This window comes from Littorina saxatilis, linkage group LG4 (genome assembly GCF_037325665.1).
Source record: "Littorina saxatilis isolate snail1 linkage group LG4, US_GU_Lsax_2.0, whole genome shotgun sequence".
Classification (NCBI taxonomy): domain Eukaryota; kingdom Metazoa; phylum Mollusca; class Gastropoda; order Littorinimorpha; family Littorinidae; genus Littorina; species Littorina saxatilis.
In genome coordinates, this window is record NC_090248.1 from 40,145,318 (window position 1) to 40,149,815 (window position 4,498).

At 43.3% G+C, this 4,498-nt stretch overlaps 1 long non-coding RNA gene across 1 annotated transcript in view; it reads right to left on the reverse strand.

Annotated features, from left to right (window-relative positions):
- LOC138964725 (uncharacterized) overlaps positions 1 to 4,096 on the reverse strand; it is a 5,320-nt gene extending 1,224 nt beyond the window's left edge. The window contains exons 1-2 of the long non-coding RNA XR_011455193.1: positions 3,614 to 4,096; positions 2,220 to 2,356 (exon numbers count right to left, since the gene is read on the reverse strand). This is a non-coding gene — a long non-coding RNA (uncharacterized lncRNA). The remainder of the gene's footprint in view (positions 1 to 2,219; positions 2,357 to 3,613) is intronic.
- Positions 4,097 to 4,498: the final 402 nt, after the last annotated feature.

Genomic DNA, 4,498 nt, shown 5'->3' on the forward strand with positions numbered 1-4,498 from the left:
CACTGAATGAAACTGAACGCACTGCATTTTTTTCACCTAGACACTACAGCTTCGTCAAACGCCGCGCCAAGGAAATCGCTTACACTTTTCACGTGGAAAACGTAGTGCAATTGACAAGCCAGTATAGCGCAGTGGCTAAGCGCACTTTTCTGCATTCTTTTCAACTTTCTAAGCTTTTATCCAAACATAACATCTATATATATATACGACTTGTGTCTGTGTGTGTGTCTGTGTATCTGTGTATTTGTGTATTCGCCATGCACGGCCAAAGTTCTCGATGGATCTGCTTCAAATTTGGTGGGCATATTCAGGTAGACCCGGTACAGGACACAACCTGGTCGATATTTCAACACGTGCTCTCAGCGCGCAGCGCTGAACCGATTTTGGTTCCACCTCAGCTATTTTGGCTCCACCTCAGCTACCCGGGCCCCCATACCGACACACTAAAGCCAAAGTTCTCGGTGGATCTTTTTCAAATTTGGACACCGTATTCAGCTACACCCCGGACACAATATCATCGATGAGATATTTCAACACGTGCTCTCAGCGCGCAGCGCTAAACCGAATTTGGTTTTTGTGTTCATTTCACCATTATAAGTAACTCTTCCTTATCTTCTCATCTTCTCCATGTTTTCAGCGTTTACCTCCCTTCCTTCGTATGGTGCACTTTTGTATGAAGGGGGCATCTTCGGATATTCCCCGTTCTGTTACTATTTTTAGAAGGTCACCGCAGTGTCCAGAACGTAAATTGGACCCGTAAATTATCCTCACTGTAAAAGTGCAAAGGTCGAATCAATTTATAGCCACGCGAAAAATACACTGTCATCTATCTCTCTATAGATACGGCTTCTGTGTGTGTGTGTGTGTGTGTGTGTGTGTGTGTGTGTGTGTGTGTGTGTGTGTGTGTGTGTGTGTGTGTGTGTGTGTGTCTCTCTATGTGAGGAACACCTGTGCATTGTTCAGTTCTGTTTGTGATGTGGTCTGGCGGCTTTTGTGTAATTTTATGTACTGGCCTTCTTTGAGAAGCCATAACAGTTCAAAAGGGCTTAGAGATAAGCTCTAACTTGCTCAGTCCTGTTTGAGTGGAGTTCGCCTCCAAAGGTGTTTAACACGGTTACATTCGTCGACAAGGATGGGACTCGATATGGTCAGGAATGGCATTATGGCCACTGAATCATTTTCGTGCTGTTCCCATTCCACGAATCTGGGAGGGACCTAAGCTTGGCGGGTCCATTGTTCGGACCCGGCGAAGCCGGCGTACGGCTCTAAGTACTTCTTCCCGGCGAAGCCGGCTACCCGGCGAAGCGGGTATTCATTCTAGTATCTATATGTTTTTGGAACCAGGAAGCGATACAGAATAAGATTAAATCAGTTTTGGATCGAATATTCACATATTGATTTTAATTAGCGTTTTTAAATTTTTAATGACGAAACTTATCAATCAATTTTTAAGCTTCGAAGCTGAAATGCAATCCCATAGTCCGGGATTTGTCGACGATTGCTTGGCCAAAATTTCAATCAGTTTGATCGAAAAATGAGGGTGTGACAGTGCGGCCTCAACTTTCACAAAAAAACCCGGATATGACGTCATCAAAGGTATTTATCGAAAACAAAATTTCTTCTGGGGATATCTTTATATCATTCTCATGAACTCTCATGCAAAGTTTCATGAAGATCGGTTTAGTATTTTTATCTGAATGGCTCCACACACACACACACACACACACACACACACACACACACACACACACACACACACACACACACACACACACACACTAACACACTAACACACTAACACACAAACACGCACACGCACACGCATACACAGACACACACACAGACACACACACACACACACACACACATACACACACACACACACACACACACACACACACACACACACACACACACACATACACCACGACCCTCGTCTGAACTCCCCGTCTATGTTAAAACATTTAGTCAAAACTTGACTAAATTAAAAAAATATGTAATTTTGTTTGAGCATGCGAACGATAAAAGAAGCCACTAAGCAAGCACATTTCTTCAAAATTTCGTCAACCATGCAGGCAAACTAGCGGATATGTAAGCAAGCAACACTGTCCTGGCATGCTGGCAGCTAACCAGCAAATCAACCAACCTCCTTCAAGCTAATTAGCAAACAAGCAAGCAAGTGAGGGAAGCAAGCACACCGAACAACAACTTGTACTCACCAACTGAGAGAATATGTTGCTTAGACCTTGACCAATTTGGTTTGCAGTGTTCTCACCCCACAGGTTGACGCGAGTTGTACCGTTGGGAAACCTTTGAATGGATTGGCGCTTTGGTCTGTGGTAAGCAGCCGTCGCCACTACCAACATACAAAAGGAGAAAAAATATAGAAAATAAAGACAAACTAGAAAGTTAAAAAAAGAAGAAGAAACTGTAGTCTGTGAAATGTGCCAACCATAGTTTCCCAAATTTAGTCAATGTGATTTGTATTGCTTTTTTTTATATTTTTTTTTATAGTAAGAGTGCAGATGCAGAGGAGAGAGAGAAACATACACACAAAGGAAAACTTACCAGTGAATTATAAGGTTGCTGCTCTTGCATGGGCACTTAGGTGACATTTATCTAATCTACTTTTTTTTTTAATCAATTGTATCAATCATTTACCTCTAAACAGTGGAGATAACAATAAAATGTCGATTGTCTCCCTTGAAGTAATTGAAATGGAGAACAAAAAGATGAGTGAAGAATAATTGAAAATAGGGTAATTTTCGGGAGGCTGCATCGCCACCATACAGGAATTTGCTCCTTACGGGGAAGAATTGCATGTGAAGCGATCACGGGACCGCTGGGTCGAAGATCAGTGAATTTCACTTTTTGTTTTGTCAACAATTAAATAACAAATTAATAACAATAATAAATTGTCAACATACCTTTCTTGTGTTTGTATTCTAAATTGTGGAATGTTGGCAATCTGTCTGTTTTAGGGTGTCTTACTCCGTACAGTCAGGCTATCGGTGTTTACTATGTGGAGGAATAGCCTAATCCCACATAAAAAGCCTTTATAGATCTGTTTGTTTGTTTGTTTGTTTGCTTAGCGCCCAGCCGACCACGAAGGGCCATATCAGGGCGGTGCTGCTTCGACATATAACGTGCGCCACACACAAGACAGAAGTCGCAGCACAGGCTTCATGTCTCACCCAGTCACATTATTCTGACACCGGACCAACCAGTCCTAGCACTAACCCCATAATGCCAGACACCAGGCGGAGCAGCCACTAGATAGCCAATTTTAAAGTCTTAGGTATGACCCGGCCGGGGTTCGAACCCACGACCTCCCGATCACGGGGCGGACGCCTTACCACTAGGCCAACCGTGCCGGTCCTTATAGATCTGTGGTGGCAGACGTTTTATGTGACCTGAGCAAGAAGGTATACTTTAAATAGATACGAAAGAAAGAAAGAAAGAAAGACAACAGAAAGAAAGAACGAGAGATAGAGGCAACCAGAAAAAACACCAGCAATTACGCCAGCAAGCAAACATTATACGTACGTAACCGTGACACATATAGAATACTTACAACTAGTTCAAAAAAGACACACACACACAAAACACTCACCTGAAATCCAGAACACACATAACACAAGTCCAAATTTTAAGCCCATCTCGAAACACCAGCAACACAAATCTTCTTTTTCTCTGAAAACTTTCGCTGTTGCTGAAGAGAAATTTAGCTTGCACGTTTTTGGGCGCATGAAGCAGTTTTGATGTTACAATCATCTCACACCCTCCTTTTTATACTGACAATTTTCTTTCACAACTCCAGGCTTTGTTCAAATAAAAGAATTGTGCAAGACCTGATAATGTAGTCCAACCGTGACAAAAGTGTAACAGAGTGGAGTTCGGTCTCTGTCATTTTTGAAAGGGACGGGACAAGAGGTGTGAGTATATGACTGGGCTATTCTCGCCAGTTCTTGTGCAAGATTGAGAAATTTCAAAACTCGTATTCTTCAAGTTTGTCAGCAAGAAGTAAACATTACAAAATCACGTAAGAATGTGGGTCATGTCAAGAAAAAAAATGGTGAAATGATCGTGACGGTCAATCTCAGTTTACCTGCATTATTCTCTTCTGTACCCCCCGCCCCCTCCCCTTCCCTACCATCTCCCATCTCCTGTCTCTTAGCCCCGCCGCACTGAAAAACATGTCGTACGGGGCACCATTTTGAAATGTTCTCTTGTGAATTTGACCTGTGGAAGTCCGAGAAAAACTTATTCGCTTTACAGTCATGCTCTGTAGTTTATATTTTCACATCTGCAGAGTTCGCACATATACACACACACGCAGGCACGCAGGCAGGCGCGCATGCATTACGCAGGCAGGCACGCACGCCGGCAAGCAGGCATCTACGCAGGCATGCAGGTACGTACTCACGCAAGCAGGCAGGCAGGCAGGCAGGCACGCACGCACGCACGCACACACACACACACACACAGAGTAGGAATT